The 17,607-nt window shown below is 45.0% G+C and overlaps 1 long non-coding RNA gene across 1 annotated transcript; it reads right to left on the bottom strand.

The window, feature by feature from the left end:
• Positions 1-6,871: 6,871 nt before the first annotated feature.
• On the bottom strand, positions 6,872-7,371 carry LOC119282749. The gene is made up of 2 exons (XR_005138853.1): positions 7,263-7,371; positions 6,872-7,117 (listed from the first exon to the last, which is right to left on the bottom strand). It is a non-coding gene; the product is annotated as an uncharacterized LOC119282749 (long non-coding RNA).
• Positions 7,372-17,607: the final 10,236 nt, after the last annotated feature.

Raw genomic sequence — 17,607 nt, 5'->3', positions numbered from 1 at the left:
AAGAGACAGTTGAGAGGAAGAAGAAGCGGCGCCAGAAGCAATTAAAGATGGATCTCACCGCATCTCCAAAAAGTCTTCCTGGGCTTACAGCCCGGCCAGGGGATGTGATTTTCAGCCAGTCTCCACAAGATCATTGGCGGTAGTCGATCTTGTCTTGAGGAGGCGCAGCAACAAGGCGACCAGTTGATGCTCCAGGCGGCCCAGTGAGCACGGAGCCGTCAGCACGCGGCGGCCTCGACCACAATGACGACGGCGGCAGCAGCACGCCTTCGGGCGGAGTGAGGCGGCGCGGCCAGTGTTACAACTGCGGTGTGCGCGGCCACTTCCGGAAGGACTGCCGGAAGCCGAAGAAGGCAGAGGAGGAGAAAGCGCTCCTCACTGACGTTGGGCCGGCCCTCCTCTAGGTCACGGCTTTAGGGGTGATTGTTGGAAAAAAAAAACCATGACAAAGCACTGTGGTGACCGGCGTCAGTGCGCGAAGTCGGGTCCGTGGCGGTGCAGACCGGCGTGAGCGCGTCAGGTCGGGTCCGCGGGGCTGGGTCATGACCACGTGTGTGCGTGTGTGCGCATGTGTGTATGGCGTGGTGGTACAGCCGCTAACTAGCTAGGTGGATTAGCGGTTCCGTTGCGTTCCCATCAAGCACCTGAGTGTTGCATGCATGTAGTTAGCTAGTACTTCATTCGGTCCTTTCAAGTTCGCATGTAAAATTTGTCTGAAGTCAAACCTCATAAACTTTGACCAAGTTTATAGAAAAAAATACCAACATTCAGAATGTGAAATCAACAACATTAGATGCGTCATCCTTTTAGTTTTCATATATTATATAAATTTAGCACTTTAGATTTTAATACTTCCTTATATAAATATGGTCAAACATTACGAAGTTTGACTTCAGACAATTCTCATATGCAGAATAAAAAGGACCAAAGGAAGTAGTTGGTTTGTGGGCTCGTTCGCTGAATGCCAAGTCGCGTGGCTCATGCTGTTAGTGGCCAGCATGGTGTTGCGGCTACGCATGCGTGCCTGAGGCTATTAGTCACCAGAAAACTATCTTCTTCTACCCCTTTGTCTACCTCCAAGAGAGAGCAAGTTCAGTGGCAGCCCCAACAGTCGCCTCCGACAGCTATGTAGGGCTGGGCGGGGACTATGATTGGGAACACCATCACCACACTCTCCTCAATTATTAGATTATTGAATTCATGCTCTAGCCAACTCATTCGAAAGTCCGAATTGATGGAGCGAGATGGCAATATATTTCAACAACCCCTCACGTCGAGGCTATTTTAGTCGTTAGCCGTGGGATCGATGTAGGCCACATTATCATTTTATTTAACTCAAGATCTCTTGGCTCTGATACCATATATCGATTCATGCTTCAATCAACTCATCGAAAAATATGAACAAAGGAAGAAAGATGGGAAATATATTTCAACACAGGTGAATCAGTCACGATTGAGATGCCCGACCGCTCAGGTGTCCTAGTTGTAGCAGGATCAGAAGAGCCACCACAAGCGTCTGTCATGCGCGCCAGTGGGTTCACAACCCGGCCGCATGCTTGGCGGCAAGCTCGCCCAGTGGCCGAGCTAGGGTCGACGGTAGCGCGGGGCGTCAGTAGGCTACCAGCTACTTGGCAAAGCGTAGGGGCGAGCCACTGATACAGGCTGTGAAGAGGCACAACTTCGGCAACACAAGGCAAGCGTGCTGCGCGAGACATGGGCGCAAGACATCGTAGGCTGCTGGCTATGGCGTGGCGTAGCTGCAGCTACAGTCAATGAAGAGACCCAGCGTGTAGTGTGAGGCATCGGCGAGAGTAAGGATGGCAATTTTATCCATGGACATGGATATCCATGGATATCCGACCCAAATGGATAGAGTTTGGATATGCTTTTGTGTCCAGGGGCAGCGTCCAAACCCGACCCGATTGTTTGTGGGTAGGGCATGGGTATAATATTGTACCCATGGATATACCCAAACCCGACCCGATAGTATGACTTAATGGGAAAAAATTTGCTATCTCTGCCCCACGTTTACATGTCCCACTGCAATTTTACACTTTTTTTAATCTAAAACATGCATAAGAAATTACACAATCCCCATCGTAACTTTTATAAGTTGATAGTCAATCCCCTCCGTAACATACTGCAACGCCCCTTCCCTTATTTTTATCTCCTTCTTAAATGACTCGTCATTCTCATCTGTTAGAAAAATACTAAATGATCTTAGGTTGTTACTGGATGTTGATTTACCATAAGTGAAGTCTAGCCTGCCATCAGGTGAAGAATGGAAGAGTTTATGTTAATAGTGTCTTAAGTCTTATTTATATGTCTTGAGAGGACCCAATGGATATCCAGTGGATATGTATATCCATCGGATTTGGACATGGACACAATTTATCACCCATGGATTTTTTCATGGGCGGGCAAAGACTATCTTCATGGATATGGATATGGATTTGTTATTGTTCAACCCGATCCAAAACCGACCCATTGCCATCCTGAGGCGAGAGCGCTTGGGCGCTGTGGACGACGCAACATTGGGCCTATGCGGTTGCAGTGGCTACAGAAACTAAACATGAGAATAGCTGCATGCGTATGACTGTACAAGGGCGTCTGCAACACCATAATAAGCTGTGTAGATCTGCCTCTTTGTTTTTCAAATATGCAATTAATGTGAGAACTTCTAGCTTTCTAGAACAAGTGTGGTAGCTTCTTTAACTTTGTTCTAATAAATATTGTATACAGTCAGTTTAGGATGAATGTATATTTATCAACTTGGTTAATCTGGTTGCAGTCAGAGATGAAGATGACTCCGTGCGATCTTGGGGAGGCCCTCTATGTTAAGCTGCGTAAATGTCGCTGATCGGTTTGCAATGATTTTTGCTTGATTTGTGCTAATTAACTGGACAACTCTCTTCTGCTTAATTAATAAAGAAGATGTTGGAAATTCGCCCACAGGATCGATCACATAAAATCACACGAACACACGCGCACACAAAAACTGATAGCCAAAGGGTCCTTGTCGTGCCTTTTTTCTTCCTCTTTATTTCTATTTTCTGTCAACTCATGATGTTACAAATCTCATAGCCTTGGCTGTGCTTATATACACGCACAACCTGACTCACGCCACCGACCTTGGACTCCTTTCTCCAAACCTATACGGACTACTTGTCCTATCACGACACGCTACCTAACCATCACAGACTAGTACTCGTACGTACATGACCTTGAGGCAAGCCAATATTAACACCTAACCGCAGCACTCTCAAACTTACCTAAACTAATGAACCGGCAAAGTTGATCACCCTTTGTACTAATCATGCATAACTACCATGTGTTTCGATTATTCCAACAGAAGACAATTCATTTGCGTAACTAGTGACACTTTCTTGCTCCACTGTATTTGTCAGCGACATTGGCAGTTCTCTGTAGAACTCTGTTTGTATTACTTTTACCTTTTTTCCCTTCCATGATAAAGTAGTTGAATTGTTTTTGCTACAAAACTCCATTGCTCTACTGCAGATGAGAGCATCTCAAAGTGGACTATTCTATCATTTGATAAACATTTGAAAATTCAAACCTGGCCATCAGTCAGCTGCTCATCTTAAAGTTAAGCTTTTTCACCTTGCAAGCAACTGCTCCATCATTATTGGTGTGTGCACCAATCAGTCGAGCTTGCGTCAATTCAGCGTCCACCCGTAGCACCGCCAAATCCGCCCCGTCCACCCTCCCCCTGCGGCATCTGCGACACCATAATAAGCTGTGTTGTTCTGCCTCTTTGTTTATCAAATATCCAATTAATGTGAGAACTTATAGCCTTCTAGAACAAGTGTGGTAGCTTCTTTAACTTTGTTCTAACAAATACTGTATACAGTCACTATAGGATGAAGGTCTATTTATCAAATTGGTTAATCTGGTTGCAGTCAGTGATGGCGATGACACCGTGCCATCTTGGCGAGACCCTCTGTGTTAATGTGTGTGGAGGGTATTGTGTGAATGCCGCTCGTCGGTTTGTGATGATTTTTGCTTGATTTTGTGTTAATTAACTAGACAACTCTCTTCTGCTTAATTAATGGATCAGACAATTCATTTGCATAACTAGGGATACTTCTTTTGCTTCACTTTATTTGCCAACGACATTGGCAGTTCTCTATAGAACTCTAGTTGTATCACTTTAACCTTTTTCCTCTTCCGTGGTTAAGTAGTTGCATTGTTTTTGCTACAAAACTCCATTGCTCTACCGCAGATAACAGCGTCTCAAAGGGGACTTTTCAATCGTTTGATAAGCATTTGGGTATTCAAGCCTGGTCATCAGTCATCTGCCACTAGTAGAAAAGAGGGCTTTGGTTCAGGCCGGGTCAGCCCATTAGTTCCGGTTCAGTCCAGAACCGGGCCCCATGGGGGCATTGGTCCCGGTTCGTGAGCCCAGGGGGCCGGCCGGACCACGTGGGCCATTGGTCCCGGTTCGTCTGGACCTTTTGGTCCTGGTTGATGGGACGAACCGGGACCAATGGGCCTAGCTCCTGGCCCACCACCATTGGTCCCGGTTGGTGGCTCGAACCGGGACAACTGGCTATCCTTTAGTCCCGGTTCATGCCACGAACCGGGACCATTGAGGTGCCTATATATACCCCTCGCCCACGAGCAGAGCACTCCACTGCTCTGTTTTTCTCTGGCCGGGGAGGGGAGGGCTTTGTGGTCCTCTAGCTCACCTCCTATGCACTTGAGGTGTTCGATGAAATGCCCGAGCCACACTAGTTAAGCTTTCTTCTCTCGAAACACGACCTCCGAACTCTATTTTTCCCGAGATTTGTCTAGGTTTATATTAGCGGCCCGTCACGCCCCGTCCCCGTCTTCACTGTCGTCGATCGTCCGCGCCGATCTCGTCGCCGGCACCACCGTGGTGAGCCTCTTGTTCTTATCTTCTTTCTGGAAAAAAAATCTTGCTTTAGATAGATACTTGTCTAATTTTCTTACTATTTTATTGCTTGTTATTATATAGTGCGATGGTTTTGGTATCCGCCCCCGTCGGCCCTCGTCCTGTCTATGATTCAGATGAGGTATATATTATCTTTATAACTATTGCTTCATTTATTGTTTATGAAAATTATGCCAACCAACGTGACATAGATTTTATTTATCTAGGAGGTATGTGAACTGGAAATTCCAACCGACCCTATTGTCGAGAGGTTAAATTTAGTTGAAGAAGAAAATAATTTCTTGAAGGAAAAAATAAAAAAAAGTGAGGAGGAGAAGATGATATTGGAGTTGCATGTTGCGGATGTCGTCGATGATCACAAGATCAAGATGGATGCAATGCGCTTGAAGATTAGAAAGATTAGAAAATATGCCATTCATACCGAGGCTTGGTATCATTATGCCGTTGGATTAATTGTTACCTTGGTTGCGGTTATGATCGCATTTGTTTTCGCATTGAAATGTTTTACATAGTTTCAACGTATGGTTTAATTAATTTAGATGCTCTGGAGAGCTTTATGTTGTTAGATGAGAACTATGTATGTACTTTGGTTTTAATATGATGATGAACTTCTATTAATTTGGTCACTTAATTATCTATTCATGATGTTCTGTAATGGTTTTTGACACACTTAATTATATATAATGCACGTAGATGAACCGGCAATGGATGTACGCTGACAGACACACCTCCGAGTACATTAAGGGCGTGCATAATTTTCTCGAAGTGGCTGAGGCAAACAAGCAGAATGGTTTTATGTGTTGTCCATGCCCTAAATGTGGGAATACAAAGTCTTACTCTGACCGGAAAATCTTTCACACTCACCTGCTTTACAATGGTTTCATACCACACTATAATGTTTGGACGAGGTACGGAAAAATAGGGGTTATGATGGAAGACGACGAAGAAGAAGAGGACGATGATAACTATGTGCCCTCTGAATACGGTGATCCTGCAACGGGGGAAGCTGCTGAAGATCAAGAGGAACCAGATGATGTGCCCAATGATGCTGCAATGGGGGAAGCTGCTGAAGATCAAGAGGAACCAGACGATGTGCCCGATGATGATGATCTCCGCCGGGTCATTGTTGATGCAAGGACGCAATGCGAAAGTCAAAAGGAGAAGCTGAAGTTCAATGGCATGTTAGAGGATCACAAAAAGGGTTGTACCCCAATTGCGAAGATGGCAACACAAACCTCGGTACCGTACTGGAATTGCTGCAGTGAAGGCAGAGAATGTTGTGCCTGACAAAGGATTTGAGAAGCTACTGAAAATATTGAAGAAGAAGCTGCAAAGAATAACGAATTGCCTGATAGTACATACGCAGCAAAGAAGGTCGTATGCCCTCTAGGATTGGAGGTACAGAAGATACATGCATGCCCTAATGACTGCATCCTATACCGCGATGCGTACAATGATCTGAACGCATGCCCGGTATGCGGTGCATTACGGTATAAGATCAGACGAGATGACCCTGGTGATGTTGACGACGAGCCCCCTGGAAGAGGGTTTCTGCGAAGGTGATGTGCTATGCTCCTATAATACCACGGTTTAAACGTCTGTTCAGAAACAGAGAGCATGCCAAGTTGATGCGATGGCACAGTGAGGACCGTAAGAAAGACGAAAAGTTGAGAGCACCCGCTGACTAAGGAATAAAGAGGACGGTTGCACAAGCGATAACGACGAAAATTGGGTCTAGTTTTGTGCCAAGAAAGGGCTATCCTTGGAGCTCCAGAGCTAGGAGTGCAGATATAGTAAGTTTTGTTCATTCGTGTTACAAACGGTTATTTCACAACTTACGAGCACAAATAATGCAAACACAAAATCATCAAACCTAAGATAACAGTAAACAAAATGAAATCAAATCACAAGTGCACCAAAAATGTATGCTCAATATAGATTCTCAAATGCATCTTGCACGAATATTTTATTACTGCATCACATCATTGTACATTGTTCAACATGATGGAGTAGAAAAATTCTAGTCATTGCATACTATGCAATGACAACTCCAAAGGGAAGCGTTGACAGGTACACAATAAGCTTTCTTGGTGTGATCTCCCCAGGAATCTCGGCAGGCATTCTGGCAACCTAATTCTATGCACATAATGCTGGAGTAAGGAACGTGCACTTCACACATTTCTGTAGACACGAATATACATCATTAAAACAAGTCCAAATTGAGAAAGTTATAAGGAAATCCATGCAGGTCAGCTGATAATACTAATTTACTCTGGGTGGCATTGGAAAGGAATCATACATAGGGAATGGGAGAACAATTTCGTACCAGCATGAGTAGAATTTCCTAGCTGCAAAAGCACAAAAAGGGAAAGAAGAATAGTTTTCCGCTCCATAAGATCAATGCAAGCTTCTTTTTCTTGTTTATGTTTTGGCGTCCAGAAGAATACATGATGTTATCTTTATATATAGATTTGTACCTAGAGAAGATTTACTCCCAATTCACACATATAAGATCAAAAAGATGTGACCGTATCACTGTCTTTACTCACAGTCATTCAAATAGCATCGAAAAGATGTGATCGATCACCGCCTTTACTATGGGTTATCTCAAATAAGATCGGGAGCAATTAATTATTGGATTAATTAAGAGAATCAGACGTATCCAACCTGATAGGAGAGAAAACTGGTGGAAGGAGGAAAGATAATCGGTGGAGGTGTGGGGGGTCGTAGGAGGAGGTTTGACGAAGGGTGGGGCAGTTCGGGACGAAAGACGGGAGATGGAAAATGAGCTTTGCTACATCTACGCAGACTTCTAACGTAATTTTACGTGTGGGACGGCTTGGCAAAATTTAATTGGAAGAAAAAACACGCCTGGTCCATCCCATTAAAATCAGGGGGAGGCTGATTGGTTGAGTGAAGAAAGAACGTAAGTTTACATTTATAACTTACATAGATGTAGCCTTATTGGAGGGGAAATTACGTTTTTTTGTAGTAGAGACAAGTCAGGGACCCGTAATGAACAGTTGGTTAATTTGGCTACAGGACTTGTTCAGGGGAGGGTGTCTAACTAGCTCAAAAATATGGTAGCCGATAGATTCTCTTAAGCAAATGTACATGAAGCTGTAGAACTTCTAAAAAAGATACAACAAACAAGTTTAGTAGCCCAGTACATTGACAATTTTGAGCAACCTCTAGCTTTTTGGTAAAATGCAATCATCATTGCTTACAAGAAAACTTCAAAGGGAAAACTCAATTCATCACAAGAGTGTAGAGGGAGAGAAACATCATAAGATCCAACTACAATAGCAAAGCTCGGGATACATCAAGATCGTGCCATAGAGGGAACACGCGAGAGAACACGAGAGAGAGAGATCAAACACATAGCTACTGGTACATACTCTCAGCTTCGAGGGTGAACTACTCCCTCCTCGTCATGGAGAGCGTCGGGATGATGAAGATGGCCACCGGTGATGGATCCCCCCTCCGGTAGGGTGTCGGGAAGGGCTCCCGAGAGGTTTTTGGTGGCTACAGAGGCTTGCGGCGGCGGAACTCCCGATCTATCTTCTCTGTGGATGTTTTTAGGGTACATGGGACTATATAGGCGAAAGAAATCAGTCGGGGGGTGTTCGAGGGGCCCACGAGACAGGGGGGCGCGCCCTCCTATCTCGTGGAGTCCTCGAGTATCTTCTGACATGAAGTCCACGTCTCCAGGATGATATTCTTTCAAAAAATCACGTTGCCGAAGGTTTCATTCCGTTTGGACTCCATTTGATATTCCTTTTCTTCGAAATACTGAAACAGGCCATAAAACAGCAATATGGGCAGGGCCTCCGGTTAATAGGTTAGTCCCAAAAGTAATATAAAAGTGTATAATAAAGCCCATAATCATTCAAAACAGATAATAATATAGTATGGAACAATAAAAAATTATAGATACGTTGGAGACGTATCACGTGCCGACGGCGATCACATCGACCTTGGAACCATTCCCCACGCGCATCGTCACCTCGTCCTTCGCCGGTCTCCGCTTATTCCGCAGCTCCTGTTTTGAGTTACAAATATGAGCAACCGCACCGATATCAAATACCCAGGAGCTACTACGAGTACTGGTAAGGTACACATCAATAACATGTATATCACATATACCTTTTGTGTTGCCGGCCTTCTTATCCGCGAAGTACTTGGGGCATTTCCGCTTCGAGTGACCGTTCCCTTTGCAATAAAAGCACTCAGTCTCAGACTTGGGTCCATTCTTTGGCTTCTTCCCGGCAACTGGCTTACCGGGCGCGTCAACTCCATTGCCGTCCTTCTTGAAGTTCTTTTTACCCTTGTCTTTCTTGAAACTAGTGGTTTTATTGACCATCAACACTTGATGTTCCTTTTTGATTTCCACCTCCGCTGATTTCAGCATTGAAAATATTTCAGGAATAGTTTTCACCATCCCCTGCATATTGTAGTTCATCACAAAGCTCTTGTAGCTAGGTGGGAGTGACTGAAGGATTCTGTAAATGACCGCCTCGTCTAGGAGGTTAATGTCCAGCTGGGACAAGCGGTTGTGCAACCCAGACATCTTGAGTATGTGCTCACTGACAGAACTATTTTCCTCCATCTTACAACTGTAGAACTTGTCGGAGACTTCATATCTCTCAACCCGGGCATGAGCTTGGAAAACCATTTTCAGATCTTCGAACATCTCATATGCTCCGTGTTGCTCAAAACGCTTTTGGAGCCCCGGTTCTAAGCTGTAAAGCATGCCGCACTGAACGAGGGAGTAATCATCAACACGCGACTGCCAAGCGTTTATAACGTCTTGGTTCGCTGGGACGGGTGCTTCACCTAGCGGTGCTTCTAGAACATATGCTTTCTTGGCAGCTATGAGGATGATCCTCAGGTTCCGGACCCAGTCCGTATAGTTGCTGCCATCATCTTTCAGCTTGGTTTACTCTAGGAACGCGTTGAAGTTGAGGTTGACATGAGCATGGGCCATTTGATCTACAAGACATTTTGCAAAGGTTTCTAGACTAAGTTCATGATAATTAAGTTCATCTAATCAAATTATTTAATGAACTCCCACTCAGATTAGGCATCCCTCTAGTCATCTAAGTGATACATGATCCGAGTTAACCAGGCCGTGTCCGATCATCAAGTGAGATGGACTAGTCATCATCGGTGAACATCTCCATGTTGATAGTATCTTCTATACGACTCATGTTCGACCTTTCGGTCTCTTGTGTTCCGAGGCCATGTCTTGTACATGCTAGGCTCGTCAAGTCAACATAAGTGTTTTTGCATGTGTAAATATGGCTTACACCCGTTGTATGTGAACGTTATGATCTATCACACCCGATCACCACGTGGTGCTTCGAAACAACGAACTTTCGCAACGACGCACAGTTAGGGGGAACACTTTCTTGAAATTGTTATGAGGGATCATTTTATTTACTACCGTCGTTCTAAGCAAATAAGATGCGAAAACATGATAAACATCGCATGCAATCAAATAGTGACATGATATGGCCAATATCATATTGCTCCTTTGATATCCATCTTCGAGGCGCCATGATCATCTTCTCCAACGGCATGACACCATGATCTCCATCATCATGATCTCCATCATCGTGTCTTCATGAAGTTGTTCGCCAACTATTACTTCTACTACTATGGCTAACGGTTTAGCTAAGAAGTAAAGTAATTACATCGTCTTATTCAGTGACAGGCGGATCATACAATAAATAAAGACAACTCCTATGGCTCCTGCCGGTTGTCATACTCATCTACATGCAAGTCGTGATTCCTATTACAAGAACATGATCAATCTCATACATAACATATAATTCATTCATCACATCATTTTGGCCATATCACATCACAAGGCATATGCTGCAAAAACAAGTTAGACGTCCTCTAATTGTTGTTGCATGTTTTTACGTGGCTGCAATAGGGTTCTAGCAAGAACGTTTCTTACCTACGTCAAGACCACAACGTGATATGCCAATTTCTATTTACCCTTCATATGGACCCTTTTCATCGAATCCAATCCGACTAAAGTGGGAGAGACAGACACCCGCTAGCCACCTTATGCAACTAGTGCATGTCAGTCGGTGGAACCTGTCTCACGTAAGCGTACGTGTAAGGTCGGTCCGGGCCGCTTCATTCCACGATGCCGCCGAAACAAGATAAGACTAGTAGTGGCAAGTAAATTGACAAAATCTACACCCACAACAAAATTGTGTTCTACTCGTGCATAGAAACTACGCATAGACCTAGCTCATGATGCCACTGTTGGGGAACATTGCAGAAAATAAAAAAATTCTACGCTTCACCAAGATCAATCTATGGAGTCATCTAGCAACGAGAGAGAGGAGTGCATCTACATACCCTTGTAGATCGCGAGCGGAAGTGTTCAAGAGAACGGGGTTGAGGGAGTCGTACTCGTCGTGATCCAAATCACCGAAGATCCTAGTGCCGAACGGACGGCACCTCCGCGTTCAACACACGTACGGTTGGGGAAGACGTCTCCTGCTTCTTGATCCAGCAAGGGGGAAGAAGAGGTTGATGGAGATCCAATAGCACGATGGCGTGGTGGTGGAAGTAGCGACGATCTCGGCAGGGCTTCGTGAAGCTCACCGAGCGGGAGAGGTGTTACGGGGGGAGAGGGAGGCGCCATGGACTAGGGTGCGGCTGCCCTCCCTCCCCCCGTCTTTATATAGGGGCCCTGGGGGGGGCTAGAGATCTAATCTCAAGGGGGGGGGGGCAGCCAAGGAGGGGACCTGCCCCCCAAGTCAAGTGGGGCGCCCCCACCCCTAGGGTTTCCAACCCTAGGCGCAGGGGGAGGCCCAAGGTGGGTGCACCAGCCCACCAGGGGCTGGTTCCCTTCCTAATTCAGCCCATGTGGCCCTCCGGGATAGGTGCCCTCACCCGGTGGACCCCCGGGACCCTTCCGGTGGTCCCGGTACAATACCGGTGACCCCCGAAACCTTCCCGGTGGCCGAAACTGGACTTCCTATATACAAATCTTCACCTCCGGACCATTTCGGAACTCCTCGTGACGTCTGGGATCTCATCCGGGACTCCAAACAACTTTTGGGTTACCGCATACTAATACCTCTACAACCCTAGCGTCACCGAACCTTAAGTGTGTAGACTCTACGGGTTCAGGAATCACGCAGACATGACCGAGACAGCTCTCCGGCCAATAACCAACAGCGGGATTTGGATACCCATGTTGGCTCCCACATGTTCCACGATGATCTCATCGAATGAACCACGATGTCGAGGATTCAGGTAATCTCGTATACGATTCCCTTTGTCAATCGGTACGTTACTTGCCCAAGATTCGATCATCCGTATCCCAATACCTCGTTCAATCTCGTTACCGATAAGTCACTTTACTCGTACCGTAATGCATGATCCCGTGACCAACCACTTGGTCACATTGAGCTCATTATGATGATGCATTACCGAGTGGGCCCAGAGATACCTCTCCGTCATACGGAGTGACAAATCCCAGTCTTGATCCGTGTCAACCCAACAGACACTTCCGGGGATACCTGTAGTATACCTTTATAGTCACCCAGTTACGTTGTGACGTTTGGTACACCCAAAGCACTCCTACAGTATCCGGGAGTTACACGATCTCATGGTCTAAGGAAATGATACTTGACATTAGAAAAGCTCTAGCAAACCAACTACACGATCTTGTGCTTTGCTTACTATTGGGCCTTGTCCATCACATCATTCTCCTAATGATGTGATCCCGTTATCAATGACATCCAATGTCCATAGTCAGGAAACCATGACTATCTATTGATCAACGATCTAGTCAACTAGAGGCTCACTAGGGACATGTTGTGGTCTATGTATTCACACATGTATTACGATTTCCGGATAACACAATTATAGCATGAACAATAGACAATTATCATGAACAAGGAAATATAATAATAACCATTTTATTATTGCCTCTAGGGCATATTTCCAACAGATATAGCCGTCGTCAAAGAAGCAATGCATGATATCGATGCCATCGATGATGATGATGATGACACTCTACAGTATCTCAATACTGGCGCCTATGACGACGGAAGATTGATGGTTTAGCAGTATGAGTACTCAGGGTTTGAGCATGATGAGTCGGTGCCTGAATTGCCAGCGGATGAACGTATTATAGGCTGACTTAGCAAAGAAGCATAGGAAGAGACCGAGGAAATGCAAAGCTGCTTCTATGAGCCAGCCGCCTCAACAACCTCGGGTTGAAGACCGTATACCTATCATTGGTGCGGCGAAATGCCATATCCCCGGTGATCCATTCCTTCTTAAGGCAGCGGTAGAGGCCATATACGGCAATCTAAGGAGACTTCATGACGATGTGCTATGGAGAGAGAAAAGCTGATCACCTCCGAAAATCTAGGATACCCGTTGTATGTGGTTAATGTGCGCATCAAAGGTTGTACGTCAACGCATTCCCCACGAAAAAATTCTTCCCTCAGTTTGATTACATCTTTGATATGTTTCACTTGGAAAAGCTGGATTTTACGTTTCTCCACCATTTTGCCCTGTACATGAACTGCATCATCAAGATTGAGCAGATACCTTATATCTGTGTCGCTGACCCATACATCATGCATGAGGGCTTCTTTAGTCTGCCCAAAGCACCGTGAATACGCGAGTAACTACATCACCGATTTCATTGTTGGCAATAAGGACAAGGAGACGATTCTTGTGCCTTATCATCCCATGTAAGTCATCCGCGGATATCCTTCCTTCGATTTCAATCATTCATTTGCATGTGTGGAGGCTAATTTGAGCTGTACCTATTTTGTGCAGTGACAGGAGCGTCGTCCTCATCATCCTTTACACACGATTCTCCTACGCTCTTTACTTGGACTCATCGAAGAAGATGAAGAAAAAGGATTACACCCACATCAAGTCTATTCTCGACAGTGCTATCTTTAGCTACGACCTATGGGGTGGAGAGATCACACTCAAGAAGACAAGAAACCGCGCGCCCGCCTTCGTCCATAAGACCGACTTCTGCTGCATCCAGCAACCGAGTGGTACTCTCATTGATGGATTCTTTGTCCTCCACCACATGCTGGAGTACAGACGGGATCAGCAGAACCTTCGCATGTCACCTAGATTCGGCGATGCCAATATTCTGCAATGTGCAAAGAAACTAGGAGATATCCTCGATCATCGACCCTGAACTAAGTTCTATCACATTGAGCGTGAACTAGCCCAAATCATCATGAAGGAGGTCCTCGAAAAAACAGAGATGTTCTACGAAGAAGGGCAAATGTCGCGGGATGATGTCTGAACACGTGTAGGCGCTCAGTGTCTCGACCTGAAGCCTTTCACTGCGCTCGCGGACTATCTCCTTGACTTGGATGGATGGCACGACATGTTGTAGTGATTGATGATATATGAAAATGTGTCTGTTTAGTCCATACCTTCACTATGACCAAACTTTGAGTTATGCACGATGAAACTTTATTTGTGATGTAATTAAACTGTCCTCCTCAACTAGCGAAGATCACTCTAGTTAGGGCATTTTGGGTACGATGAACTTTGTAATTTATGCATATGATATGTTGCTTCTATTTTTGCCAACTCCATCTCTTTATGTTGCTCAACTATATTTGGTGCATATTATCGACATATGTGACGATGCAGGTACATAGATCATCGATGGCGAAGAAATGCTACGCCAGGAGTATACGACGAGTGACCGGAGTATCCTATAACGGGCGCCTGCAGCGGCAAATAGGGTTTTCCTACATCAGCGACAAACACATAGGACACTCAAATTGTATAATAAATCTCGGGCGAATGAGATTAATTAGCACAACCGATTTGGTTTTGTGGTTCAAATTTGTGCTGGTGGCCATGCATCCGTGGGATCCATGCGTGCGTAGTATTTCGATTGCTTCCCCTCCTCCCCACCTGTACACATCGACTCTTTCACTCTAGTACAAGGAAAAAACATCACGCCCCCCCCCCCCGCGTTGCGCAGTGCCCGTTCCTCTCCCACATGCCCGGTGGCTGGGCATGCCTCCCTCGATTGTTTGTCTCGCCCCCGACGCTCCGACGCTTGTAGCAACTTTTTCGCCGCCTCCCTGTTGCATCCTAGGTAGCTTCGACGCGCCTACCGCAACAATGTTCGTCGCCGATGCTGCCCGCCCCCGGTTGCAGCATCAGTGGAGATAACGATGTCGTTCGCAGCTAACACGGGTGGTAGGATTGAAATTATGCGACAGATCCAACAATCTCCAAAGTCTGGTTCCAACAAAAATAAGACGTGGTAAAAATATTGGGCTGGTTCCAGCAAAACCGAAGATGGTGGTAGCAAAAATTGGGGCCAGTTCTAGAAAAAAAAAGTAGTTCCAACAAAAATTGACATCATCTCTATCGGCAGTCGCAACACCGTGAGCTGTTGAGTCTAGCATCTTCAAGCCGTGGTTGTAGCATATGTCGCAGCCGGTCGCAACATTTGGCACCGCCGGCTACAACACGCCATGGCCGCATTCTTTGCGGGGTGGCAACGCCAGTGGTCGTTGGTCACACCACGATAGATTACTAGTTCCAGCAGGATGGATCACTGGTTTCAGCATCGTGCGTCGCTGGCTTCAGCAACGCCTTTGCCGCTTGCAGCACGGAACGACCATCGGTGGAAGCACCGACACCAACCAGGCTCCAGCATGCGACAGTCGTCCCGCACAGCCCCGCCACACTATAAGAAATATGTCAACTTGTGACCACCACTATTGGTCACTGAAAGGTCATGGTTTTTCATTTGCGACCTTTTTGTGACCAAAAACAGAAGGTCAAAAGCTGACGGTCATAAACTGACTATAGCGACCTTTCTTATAGAATGGTCGAAGACGTTTATGACCAAAATATGTCCACTGTGGTGTTTTGGTCACTAGCAACCTCCCCAGGCCACGTAGGCATCCAGCATGGCAAGTTGATGTGGCAAAAGATTCAACCCGGTCCGGTTCGGCGATTTACATGGGCCGAGCCCAACAATTCGGCCTTTTTATATATTTTTCTGTCAATTTTTTATCGGCTTCATGGGCCAACCCAACAATTCAGCCTTGTTAGTTTTTGAGGCCCTCGAGCTTTTTGCAGTCCATTTCTTTTTTCTGTAAGACTTTTCATTTCATTTTTGAAATTGTTCGATGCTTGTTGGTATGTGGCCTGTTTCAGCCCAATTATTTGTCCAGTTTGGCCCAAGCAGACTTTAGCCCAATCACACACATACATCCAACATTATTTCATTCAAATTAGGAAAACTCCCAGCTTTACATAACACAAAAAGAAAATATCTCCCAGGTTTACATAACACAAAAAATCATCTCAGGAATACATTTCCTTACACAGGAATATACAATATGAAAATGATGGCACATCTGCTACTATCATAACAGCACAATGTACTTTTTTTAATGGAACAGTACAATGGATTTCATTGCTCTCTCTTATGCGACATGCTCCAGCTGCCACAACTTGCCATCCTACAATGAGAGAGATATAACATTAGTGGAGTAAACTGTTGTCCAGGCACATTAGTTTTATGAGAAAACTGATCCATGAAGCAAGACCAGAACACATTCTGCACAACTTTTGATAACACAATTTGGATTAAACAACAGATTACGCTGAGCTAACTAAGAAACAAGTACTGCCTATGATGCATGTCTATCTATGTGCATTGCATTTTACTTTGTTCAAAAGTAGAAGCTACATGTCCATTTTTCCAGGTTTGAAGCTACAAATCTAAAAGATAAAGTATAAGTTAACTGAATTGTGTTTTTTTAGATCATAACTGAATAGTGTGTAGTAGAATGAATGCCAGGTAAGACGATCTCAGCGAGGTGCACAGTTGTTTAGAAAGGAAAGCACATTTGACTAAAGTACCAATTTTCAGAGTTTTCATAGCACCATGAACAGGGAGCTGTAAATTACTAAATGTTGCCACACTAGAATGTTATCCAGAAAGAATGATACGAGGCAGGCGGCGTCCATTACCGACGATCTCGCCGAGGTGCATGGAGATGGAGTTGAGCTGGGCCAGAGGTCTTCCAGGCATATGTTGTTCACCTGATCACCACCTCCCTGCATGCCACACACACACTGCAAGTTAGATTACATACAGACAAATTGTGTTTCTAATGCCCAGTCGCCATAGGCCGTTGTTAGTCAGCAACTAACACAACATAATTAACAGCCAACTAAAGCTTAATACAAGATCTTTTCATAGTTGGCATGCATCAATACAGGAATCTACAATGTTGGATAAGGTGATAAAGAAAAATAGAAATAGTGGAGTTGGAAACATATGCAGCATAATGACTATACAGCAGTGGGTATGCAGAAATAGTGGGTATGTAGCTGGTTCATCAGCTCGTCATATACTTGTACAAAACAAATATGGATACAACTATACAGCAGTTGGGGGCACATACTTGTATCAAATCAAACAGTAGCATTTTAACAACAATGATTACCATTTAAAATGAGATGTCATAGGTTCTGGCTCAAGGTTTGTAACATGTCAGGTTGATGCATTAATCTAGCTTAAGCACATTAGAAACCACACTTATAATGCAGATTATACAATACAACCTAACACGATATGTAACAAACTACAACCTAGGAAAATCAAAGCCATA

This window comes from Triticum dicoccoides, chromosome 3B, assembly GCF_002162155.2.
Source record: "Triticum dicoccoides isolate Atlit2015 ecotype Zavitan chromosome 3B, WEW_v2.0, whole genome shotgun sequence".
Classification (NCBI taxonomy): Eukaryota; Viridiplantae; Streptophyta; class Magnoliopsida; order Poales; family Poaceae; genus Triticum; species Triticum dicoccoides.
This window is presented reverse-complemented; position numbering and strand designations above follow the sequence as displayed.